Genomic DNA, 12369 nt, shown 5'->3' on the forward strand with positions numbered 1-12369 from the left:
TTAAAAAAGGGATGAAAGGGTGCTATAAGGAGCCAATGAAAGAAAGGATCTTGGTGAAAGGGCTTTGTAAACTGAAGAGTGCTGTGCAGGGGCAAGGCGGGGACTGGGACAAAGCACAGTGGTTCCCGACTGCAAGGGGGAGCACAGCAACAGCAACAACAAAACGCAACACTATTTCATGACTCTGTTTCACATGCAGCAGTTTTCAGTTTGAAAACTTCATTGTGCTGTAAGATGATGAAACTGAAAGCACTTTGCTCGCTGAACTTCTAGGGGGTGTTCCTCTCATTTCCCATTTCATAGTGCAAGTTGAGGAAAACACCCCTCTCTCCACTGTGCACCTGAAAAGAATGTGAATGCTTCGTTGTTGGGTGGAATGTTCTATATCAGATACCAGTCAGGTCAAGTTGGGTTGATAGTATTATTCAAGCTTTCCTAAAAAAAGCCTCCTTGGGAATTTTATGTCTAGTTGTTCTATCCATTATTGAGAATATGGTATTGAAGTTTCCAACTTTTGTTGAATTGTTTCTCCCTTTATTTTTTTGTCTTTTATTTTTATTTTTTTTTTGCGGTACGCGGGCCTCTCACTGTTGTGGCCTCTCCCATTGCGGAGCACAGGCTCCAGACGCGCAGGCTCAGCGGCCATGGCTCACGGGCCCAGCTGCTCCGCGGCATGTGGGATCTTCCCGGATCGGGGCACGAACTCGTGTCCCCTGCATCAGCAGGCGGACTGTCAACCACTGCGCCACCAGTGAAGCCCTATTTTTTTGTCTTTTTTTACTTGTATTTTCAGTTTTTGTTGTTAGGTGCATATATATTTATAATTGTTATAACTTCCTATGAATCGATCTGTTTATCATTATAAAATGTCCTTGTTTGTCTCTAGTTTGTCTCTCTTTTTTGTCTTAAAGACTATTTGTCTGATAATATAGCTACTCTAGTTCTCTATGGTTAGTATTTGCATGGCATATGTTTCCCCATCCTTTTACCTTCAACCTATATGTATCTCACGAAAGAGCATCTCTTAAACAGCATGTAGTTGCATCTTTTTTTTAATCAGTTTGACAATCTCTGTCTTTGAACTGTTTAATACAGTCACATTTGATGTTATTATTGATATGGTTGGATTTACATTTGCCTCTTTGCTATTTGTTTTCTATAAGTCTCATATTTTTCGTTCTTCCTTTACTGCCTTCTTTTGTATTACATAGATATTTGTTAGTATACTGCTTTAATTCCTTAGTTGATATTTACTTAGTAGCTGCTCTAGGGATTACAGTATGCATACTGATTTTTCACAATCTATTTCAGATTAATACTCATTTAGTTCCAGTAAAATAGAAATACTTTTCTCTATTATAACTCCATTCATTCCTCCCCCCTTTTGTACTGTAACTGTCACATATATGTAAAATAAAGCCAACAATACAGTATTATAACTGTTGTCTCTGCCCCCCGCTTAGGATCCATTGATAGATATAGAATTTCTGGATTAAAGAGCATACGTAGTTTTATGGTTCTAAATCTATATTAGCAAACTGAGCATTGGTCCTTTACATAATGATAATAACAACAACAACCTCATATTTCTGATGGCGCTTTGTAGGTTCCAAAGAATTTTTGTACTGTTATATCATTTGATACAATAGTCTTTCCAGTCCAGGACTGTGTCCCCTTTTTAGCTGGGAAATGGGTTCAGAAAGCAATGACTCACCAGAGATGACTCAGTGAGGCTGTGGGCTTTGAATGCGTATTTAGCTACACTGTTTTCTCATCTATCTCTGCTGCTGCCTCTCCTCCCTCCACAGTCTGCAGAGGCACAGGTCCTCTCTCCCTACCCCCAGGACCTGCCAGAGCAGCCTTATCTGTGGCCCCCCTCAGCATCCTGGTGATTGAGTGCTGGGCCTTTGGCCGCACAGTGCTCGTGGGTTCCCACATTGTCCCCCATATGCTGAGAGTCACACTCTGGAGTCAGGAGGATCCCCCTGAGGGGGAAGGAGAGGAGGAGACAGGGGACCTGGTGCCCAAGGTACCTCAAGGTAAGGGGCTTTCCCCTTAGGGGCCACCAGACAGAAGTCCGTCTGGTTCCTGGCTGAGATGGCTCCAGGGGACCCTCCAGTGGAGCACTGAGTCTGGCTTCTACTTACCTGACCTCCTGGTGTCTTTTATCCCCTCTCAGAACAGAGGTCCCGGGATCCCTTCTTGGCTGAAGTGGGGATACTCAGGCGGCTCCTAAAGGTGATGGAGTATGGGGGATGGGTGGAGAAGGGACTGGCGGGGCTTGGGGTGGTGCTAGGTTAGAGGTGCTGAGTTCTTGCTCCCTCAGGCTCCTCTGAAGAAGCTCCCTCTGGGAGGCCTCCTGAATCAAGGCCCAGAGCTGGAGGAGGACATCCCAGATCCTGAAGAGCTTGACTGGTGGTCCAAGTACTATGCATCTCTGCAGGAGCTCCAGGGGCAGGTGGGAGCAGAGCAGGCTTCTGCGGGTTGAGGGGCTGGAGACAGAGGAGGGTAAATGGTAAGAAGAAGGATCTCATCAAACATGGAGCTCTACAGTTTTTCAGAACTCTTTGTTACAGCCATCTTTTCTCATCTTCACAACAATTTGAGAAGCTGGGGATTATTAACTCTATTATCCAGAGCTGTCTTGTCCAACAGAAATATCGTGTGAGCCACATAGGTAATTTTAACTTTTGTAGTAGCCACATTAAAAAAAAGTAAAAGGAAACAGATGAAAATGATTTTAATAATATATTTTATTTAACCTAGTATATCTATAGTATCATTTCAAGAAGTAACCATTATAAACAATTAATAGTGAGATTTTTTTAATTAATAGATTTATTTAATTTATTTATTTATGGCTGTGTTGGGTCTTTGTTGCTGTGCGTGGACTTTCTCTAGTTGTGGTGAGTGGGGGCTATTCTTTGTTGCGGTACGAGGGCTTCTCATTGCGGTGGCTTCTCTTGCTGTGCAGCATAGGCTCTAGAGCGCAGGCTCAGTAGTTGTGGTGCACAGGCTTAGTTGCTCCGCGGCATGTGGGGTCTTCCCGGACCAGGACTCGAACCCGTGTCCCCTGCATTGGCAGGTGAATTCTTAACCACTGTGCCCCCAGGGAAAGCTCAATAATGAGATATTTTATAATCTTATTTTATACTAGTCTTTAAAATCTGGTGTGTAGTTTATGCTTCCAGCACATCTCAGTTTGGACCAGATGCATTTCAAGTGCTCAACAGCCACATGTACCTGGTGGTTACATATCAGGACTATATGATAAACTAAGGCTTTGAAAATGCAAGTGGCTTACCCAGCTGGAACTTGAGCTAAAGTTTTCCAACTCCCTATCCTGGAAAAGGGGTAGATTAAGGAGGTAAAGGGTAGGGAAGAATCTTTGACCTGCGCTTTGATTTCAGACCAACTTTGATGAGGATGAAATGGATGATGTTGGGGATTCAGGTAAGAGATTGGCTTTCTTGTTTTTCCTCTTTGTGTCTCCCTCCCTCCCCACACCAGTATTTCTAACGGGGCATTTCTGCTGTTCTCAGATGGGGGCAATCTCCTTTCTGTGGATGGGAAAGCCCAAGACCAGGGTAAGGCTGAAGTCAAAGGCTCTGTGTCCCAGAAAAAAGCAATCGCCACTCTGAAGGTGACTGGGTGTTGCAAGAGGGGATTCTGCTCGGATTCTGGACGAGCTGTCACTGAGGCCCTCGCCTTTCAGATTTACAACAGCTCCCTGGAAGAAGAGTTTAACCACTTTGAAGACTGGCTGAATGTATTTCCCCTGTATCGAGGGCAAGGAGGTCAGGATGGAGATGGAGAGGAAGAAGGGTCTGGAAACCTTGTGGGCAAGTTCAAGGTATGTTTCGGGAAGGAATGGGGGACCAGGGAGCACAAGTGGGGATGCAGGAAGAAGACTGTCTTACCAGTGTTTTTTCTGCTCCATACCCCCCCATCCCACCCAGGGCTCCTACCTCATTTACCCTGAATCAGAGGCAGTGTCCTTCTCTGATCCCCAGATCTCCAGGGGGATCCCACACAGAATCGGCCCATCAAGCTCCTAGTCAGAGTATATGTTGTAAAGGTGAGCAGCCATTGGCCTGGCACGCCTCTAACTCTGGCAAAGGTAATGTACACAAAACCTACAGACTGAAGGGATCAGAGTCCAGCTTTTTCATTTTTCAGATGGGAAATCTTAGGCACAAACTTAAGAGACTTCACAGGGTTACACATCCTGCTCACGGCAGAACCTGAATTTAGAGCTTAGATCCCCTAATTCCTTATTTGTAGTTCTAGTCTCATAGAATGGGGAGTATAATTCCAGGAAGGGCACAACTCTGTAAAGCTTTGTGATGGCCTGTCATCAAATACCTTTGTACAGGTCCTCCCATTGCTGCAGTTTTCATACAGTGCTCAACAGGGCCCTGCAGTTTCCTTAAAGGCATCTCAGGGAGTGAGAGGGGAATGAGTGGGTTGCTACCCCTTCACTCCCGGCACAGAGCAGATGCTGTACTTTTATCTAGTTTAAATATAGGCATTCTGACTAAGATGTAATTTCAAGAAACATTCTGTGGCACTCTTCTACCATAATGTAAGCATCCTAGTGCATACATCAGAGAGTAGACATCATCTGGACCTTCTACTTCTAGCAACATTGCAGACCAGATGGTCTGAAATAAATTCTTGATATAATAGATCTAGAAATGCTAGATAAACAATCTTTTAAACAAATGCTAAGCTCATAAGAAAGGGAATTCCCAATGGGCCAAAATGAGAAAACAGCAGGAATCCCTGAACAAGCCCTGAAGTCAGATTCTCTTGAGAGGATTTGTCCATACCTGGACCCCAAGCCTTAGGTTCTAATATCTAATAGCCTATACAAGGTGGGAGACACAACCAAGACCCTTGCTCGAAGCAGCACCCAGGAAGGGCTCTACTCTCAGTGAAAGGTGGGCAAGAGGAAGCCCACCCACTGGGAAAGAAGCCTGTAAGGTAAATGGTCTATCTCAGCCTCTGTTCCAATTGGGGGAAATAGAAAAAATGTCTTCCCTGAGGATTTACTATTAGAGTTTTGCCCTCACATTGATTTAAGACTTGAATTTTTATTATCTGCTTAGTCCACAAAACTCAAACTTGAGAGATTGGCTTAAAGTAGTCCCAAATCAGGCTTCACAGACTTCCCTAGATTTAGATAACCAAATTTGGGTTCACAATCCCAAATTATAAAATATATAAGAAAACAATCTCAGGAAAATTTGTCAGAAAGACACAACACAAAAGAGAATTAGATCTCTAAGGGCTTTGGATGTTAGAATTTTCAAATATTAGAAATATAAAACAGCTTAAAATTACTTCACAGTTTAAAACAGTTTAAAATGATTTCACACGCAGAGAACAAAAGGCTATAAAAATTGGGCAGATTTGAAAATAATAAAATAAAATTTCTAAAGATGGAAGACCATTAAAAATCAAATCTTATTAAATGCCCATACATAGCAGAAGGGTTGAATAAACTGTGCTATGTCCGTACAACAGAGTACTATGCAGCTGTAAAATAAAATGAAGAAGATTTCTGTCAACTGATACGAAGTGTTTTTAGATTCCACATATAAGTGATATCATATGGTATCTGTCTTTCTCTTTCTGACTTATTTCACTTAGTATGATAATCTCTAGGTCCATCCATGTTGCTGCAAATAGCATTATTTCATTTTTTTATGGCTGAGTATTATTCCATTGTATATATGTACCACATCTTCTTTATCCATTCATCTGTCGATGGGCATTTAGGTTGCTTCCATGTCTTGGCTATCATGAGTAGTGCTGCTATGAACATAGGGGTGCATGTATCTTTTTTTGGTTATATTTTATTTATTTATTTACTTGTTATTATTTTTTTGGCTGCACTGTGCGACATGCAGGATCTTATTTCCCTGACCAGGGATCGAACCTGTACCCCCTACAGTGGAAGCGCAGAGTCCTAACCACCGGACCACCAGGAAATTCCCTGTATCTTTTTTTAAAATTTTTATTTATTTTATTTTTTGCTGCATTGGGTCTTTGTTGCTGCGCGTGGGCTTTCTCTAGTTGTGGCAAGTGGGGGCTACTCTTTGTTGCGGTGCACAGGATTCTCATTGTGGTGGCTTCTCTTGTTGTTGAGCACAGGCTCTAGGTGTACAGGCTCAGTAGTTGTGGCACATGGGCTTAGTTGCTCCACAGCATGTGGGATCTTCCCGGACCAGAGCTTGAACCCGTGTCCCCTGCATTGGCAGGCAGATTCTTAACCACTGCGCCACCAGGGAAGCCCTCTCTGTATGTTTCTGAATTATAGTTTTTTCAGGATATACGCCCAGGAGTGGGATTGCTGGATCATATGGCAACTCTATTTTTAGTGTTTTGAGGAATCTTCATACTGTTAAAAACACCTTTTAGGACTTCCATGGTGGCACAGTGGTTAAGAATCCACCTGCCAATGCAGGGGAGACGGGTTTGAGCCCTGGTCCGGGAAGATCCCACATGCCGCAGAGCAGCTAAGCCTGTGCGCCACAACTACTGAGCTCATATGCCACAACTACTGAAGCCCACGTGCCTAGAGCCCGTGCTCTGCCACCACAATGAGAAGCCCACGCACCACAACGAAGAGTAGCTCCTGCTTGCCGCAACTAGAGAAAGTCCGTGCACAGCAATGAAGACCCAATGCAGCCAAAAATAAAATATAAATAAGTAAATAAATTTTTTTTTCATTTTAACATCTTTATTGGAGTATAATTGCTTTACAATGGTATGTTAGTTTCAGCTTCACAACAAAATGAATCAGTTATATATATACATATGTTCCCATATCTCTTCCCGCTTGCGTCTCCCTCCCTTCCACCCTCCCTATCCCAGCCCTCCAGGCGGTCACAAAGCACCGAGCTGATCTCCCTGTGCTATGCGGCTGCTTCCCGCTAGCTATCTACCTTACGTTTGGTAGTGTATATATGTCCATGCCTCTCTCTCGCTTTGTCACAGTTTACCCTTCCCCCTCCCCATATCCTCAAGTCCATTCTCTAGTAAGTCTGTGTCTTTATTCCTCTTTCACCCCTAGGTTCTTCATGACATTTTTTCCCCTTAAATTCCATATATGTGTGTTAGCATACGGTATTTGTCTCTCTCTTTCTGACTTACTTCACTCTGTATGACAGACTCTAGGTCTATCCACCTCATTACAAATAGCTCAATTTCGTTTCTTTTTATGGCTGAGTAATATTCCATTGTATATATGTGCCACATCGTCTTTATCCATTCATCCAATGATGGACACTTAGGTTGTTTCCATCTCTGGGCTATTGCAAATAGAGCTGCAATGAACATTTTGGTACATGATTCTTTTTGAATTATGGTTTTCTCAGGGTATATGCCTAGTAGTGGGATTGCTGGGTCATATGGTAGTTCTATTTGTAGTTTTTTTTTAAATTTTTTTTGCGGTACGCGGGCCTCTCACTGCTGTGGTCTCTCCCGTTGTGGAGCACAGGCTCCGGACGCGCAGGCTGAGCGGCCATGGCTCACGGGCCCAGCCGCTCCGCGGCATGTGGGATCTTCCCAGACCGGGGCACAAACTCGTGTCCCCTGCATCGGCAGTCGGACTCTTAACCACTGCACCACCAGGGAAGCCCTATTTGTAGTTTTTTAAGGAACCTCCATACTGTTCTCCACAGTGGCTGTATCTATTTACATTCCCACCAACAGTGTAAGAGGGTTCCCTTTTCTCCACACCCTCTCCAGCATTTATTGTTTCTAGATTTTTTGATGATGGCCATTCTGACTGGTGTGAGATGATATCTCATTGTAGTTTTGATTTGCATTTCTCTAATGATTAGTGATGTTGAGCATTCTTTCATGTGTTTGTTGGCAATCTGTATATCTTCTTTGGAGAAATGTCAATTTAGGTCTTCTGCCCATTTTTGGATTGGGTTGTTTGTTTTTTTGTTATTAAGCTGCATGAGCTGCTTATAAATTTTGGAGATTAATCCTTTGTCAGTTGCTTCATTTGCAAATATTTTCTCCCATTCTGAGGGTTGTCTTTTGGTCTTGTTTATGGTTTCCTTTGCTGTGCAAAAGCTTTTAAGTTTCATTAGGTCCCATTTGTTTATTTTTGTTTTTATTTCCATTTCTCTAGGAGGTGGGTCAAAAAGGACCTTGCTGTGATTTATCTCACAGAGTGTCCTGCCTATCTTTTCCTCTAAGAGTTTGATAGTTTCTGGCCTTACATTTAGGTCTTTAATCCATTTTGAGCTTATTTTTGTGTATGGTGTTAGGGAGTGATCTAGTCTCATACTTTTACATGTAGCTGTCCAGTTTTCCCAGCACCACTTATTGAAGAGGCTGTCCTTTCTCCACTGTACATTCCTGCCTCCTTTATCAAAGATAAGGTGACCATATGTGCGTGGGTTTATCTCTGGGCTTTCTATGCTGTTCCATTGATCTATATTTCTGTTTTTGTGCCAGTACCATACTGTCTTGATTACTGTAGCTTTGTAGTACAGTCTGAAGTCAGGAAGCCTGATTCCTCCAGCTCTGTTTTTCGTTCTCAAGATTGCTTTGGCTATTTGGGGTCTTTTGTGTTTCCATACAAATTGTGAAATTTTTTCTTCTAGTTCTGTGAAAAATGCCAGTGGTAGTTTGATAGGGATTGCATTGAATCTGTAGACTGCTTTGGGTAGTAGAGTCATTTTCACAATGTTGATTCTTCCAATCCAAGAACATGGTATATCTCTCCATCTATTTGTATCATATTTAATTTCTTTCATCAGTGTCTTATAATTTTCTGCATACAGGTCTTTTGTCTCCTTAGGTAGGTTTATTCCTAGATATTTTATTCTTTTTGTTGCAATGGTAAATGGGAGTGTTTTCTTTTTTCTTTTTTTTTTTTTTTTGCAGTACGTGGGCCTCTCACTGTTGTGGCCTCTCCTGTTGCAGAGCACAGGCTCCGGACGCGCAGGCTCAGCAGCCATGGCTCACGGGCCCAGCCGCTCCGCGGCATGTGGGATCTTCCCGGACCGGGGCACGAACCCGTGTCTCCTGCATCGGCAGGCGGACTGTCAACCACTGCGCCACCAGGGAAGCCCTGGGAGTGTTTTCTTGATTTCACTTTCAGATTTTTCATCCTTAGTGTATAGGAATGCCAAAGATTTCTGTGCATTAATTTTGTATCCTGCTACTTCACCAAATTCATTGATTAGCTCTAGTAGTTTTCTGGTAGCATATTTAGGATTCTCTATGTATAGTATCATGTCATCTGCAAATAGTGACAGCTTTACTTCTTCTTTTCCGATTTGGATTCCTTTTATTTCCTTTTTTTCTCTGATTGCTGTGGCTAAAACTTCCCAAACTATGTTGAATAAGAGTGGTGAGAGTGGGCAACCTTGTCTTGTTCCTGATCTTAGAGGAAATGCTTTCAGTTTTTCACCATTGAGGACAATGTTGGCTGTGGGTTTGTCATATATGGCCTTTATTATGTTGAGGAAAGTTCCCTCTATGCCTACTTTCTGCAGGGTTTTTATCATAAATTGGTGTTGAATTTTGTCAAAAGCTTTCTCTGCATCTCTTGAGATGATCATATGGTTTTTCTCCTTCAGTTTGTTAACATGGTGTATCACATTGATTGATTTGCGTATATTGAAGAATCCTTGCATTCCTGGAATAAACCCCACTTGATCATGGTGTATGATCCGTTTAATGTGCTGTTGGATTCTGTTTGCTAGTAATTTGTTGAGGATTTTTGCATCTATGTTCATCAGTGATATTGGCCTGTAGTTTTCTTTCTTTGTGACATCCTTGTCTGGTTTTGGTATCAGGGTGATGGTGGCCTCGTAGAATGAGTTGGGGAGTGTTCCTCCCTCTGCTATATTTTGGAAGAGTTTGAGAAGGATAGGTGTTAGCTCTTCTCTAAATGTTTGATAGAATTCGCCTGTGAAGCCATCTGGTCCTGGGCTTTTGTTTGTTAGAAGATTTTTAATCGCAGTTTCAATTTCAGTGCTTGTGATTGGTCTGTTCATATTTTCTATTTCTTCCTGATTCAGTCTTGGCAGGTTGTGCCTTTCTAAGAATTTGTCCATTTCTTCCAGGTTGTCCATTTTATTGGCGTAGAGTTGCTTGTAGTAATCTCTCATGATCTTTTGTATTTCTGCAGTGTCAGTTGTTACTTCTCCTTTTTCATTTCTAATTCTATTGATTTCAGTCTTCTCCCTTTTTTTCTTGATGAGTCTGGCTAATGGTTTATCAATTTTGTTTATCTTCTCAAAGAACCAGCTTTTAGTTTTATTGATCTTTGCTATCGTTTCCTTCATTTATTTTTCATTTATTTCTGATCTGATTTTTATGATTTCTCTCCTTCTGCTAAGTTTGGGGGTTTTTTGTTCTTCTTTCTCTAATTGATTTAGGTGCAAGGTTAGGTTCCTGTTTCTTAAGGTAGGATTGTATTGCTATAAACTTCCCTCTTAGAACTGCTTTTGCTGCATCCCATAGATTTTGAGTCGTCGTGTCTCCACTGTCATTTGTTTCTAGGTATTTTTTGATTTCCTCTTTGATTTCTTCAGTGATCACTTCGTTATTAAGTAGTGTATTGTTTAGCCTCCATGTGTTTGTATTTTTTACAGATCTTTTCCTGTGATTGATATCTAGTCTCATAGTGTTGTGGTCAGAAAAGATACTTGATACAATTTCAATTTTCTTAAATTTACCAAGGCTTGATTTGTGACCCAAGATATGATCTATCCTGGAGAATGTTCCATGAGCACTAGAGAAAAATGTGTATTCTGTTGTTTTTGGATGAAATGTCCTATAAATATCATTTAAGTCCATCTTGTTTAATGTATCATTTAAAGCTTGTGTTTCCTTATTTATTTTCATTTTGGATGATCTGTCCATTGGTGAAAGTGGGGTGTTAAAGTCCCCTACTATGAATGTGTTACTGTCGATTTCCCCTTTTATGGCTGTTAGTATTTGCCTTATGTATTGAGGTGCTCCTATGTTGGGTGCATAAATATTTACAACTGTTATATCTTCTTGGATCGATCCCTTGATCATTATGTAGTGTCCTTCTTTGTCTCTTCTAATAGTCTTTATTTTAAAGACTATTTTGTCTGATATGAGAATTGCTACTCCAGCTTTCTTTTGGTTTCCATTTGCATGAAATATCTTTTCCCATCCCCTTACTTTCAGTCTGTATGTGTCTCTAGGTCTGAAGTGGGTCTCTTGTAGACAGCAAATATATGCGTCTTGTTTTTGTATCCATTCAGTCAATCTGTGTCTTTTGGTGGGAGCATTTAGTCCATTTACATTTAAGGTAATTATTGATATGTATGTTCCTATTCCTATTTTCTTAATGTTTTGGGTTCGTTATTGTAGGTCTTTTCCTTCTCTTGTGTTTCTTGCCTAGAGAAGTTCCTTTAGCAGTTGTTGTATAGCTGGTTTGGTGGTGCTGAACTCTCTCAGCTTTTGCTTGTCTGTAAAGGTTTTAATTTCTCCATCAAATCTGAATGCGATCCTTGCTGGGTAGAGTAATCTTGGTTGCAGGTTTTTCTCCTTCATCACTTTCAATATGTCCTGCCACTCCCTTCTGGCTTGCAGAGTTTCTGCTGAAAGATCAGCTGTTAACCTTATGGGGATTCCCTTGTGTGTTATTTGTTGTTTTTCCCTTGCTGCTTTTAATATGTTTTCTTTGTATTTAATTTTTGACAGTTTGATTAATATGTGTCTTGGCGTATTTCTCCTTGGATTTATCCTGTATGGGACTCTCTGTGCTTCCTGGACTTGATTAACTATTTCCTTTCCCATATTAGGGAAGTTTTCAACTATAATCTCTTCAAATATTTTCTCAGTCCCTTTCTTTTTCTCTTCTTCTGGAACCCCTATAATTCGAATGTTGGTGTGTTTAATGTTGTCCCAGTGGTCTCTGAGACTGTTCTCAGTTCTTTTCATTCTTTTTTCTTTATTCTGCTCTGAATTAGTTATTTCCACTATTTTATCTTCCAGGTCACTTATCCGTTCTTCTGCCTCAGTTATTCTATTGATCCCATCTAGAGTATTTTTCATTTCATTTATTGTGTTGTTCATCATTGTTTGTTTCATCTTTAGTTCTTCTAGGTCCTTGTTAAATGTTTCTTGCATTTTGTCTATTCTATTTCCAAGATTTTGGATCATCTTTACTATCATTATTCTGAATTCTTTTTCAGGTAGACTGCCTATTTCCTCTTCATTTGTTAGGTCTGGTGGGTTTTTATCTTGCTCCTTCATCTGCTGTGTGTTTTTCTGTCTTTTCATTTTGCTTATCTTACTGTGTTTGGGGTCTCCTTTTTGCAGGCTGCAGGTTCGTAGTTCCTGTTGTTTTTGGTG

General features: G+C 41.2%; 1 pseudogene; it reads left to right on the forward strand.

Annotated features, from left to right (window-relative positions):
- LOC132505696 (fer-1-like protein 4) overlaps positions 1–12369 on the forward strand; it is a 48302-nt pseudogene that overhangs the window by 25791 nt on the left and 10142 nt on the right.

This window comes from Lagenorhynchus albirostris, chromosome 15 (genome assembly GCF_949774975.1).
Source record: "Lagenorhynchus albirostris chromosome 15, mLagAlb1.1, whole genome shotgun sequence".
Classification (NCBI taxonomy): Eukaryota; Metazoa; Chordata; class Mammalia; order Artiodactyla; family Delphinidae; genus Lagenorhynchus; species Lagenorhynchus albirostris.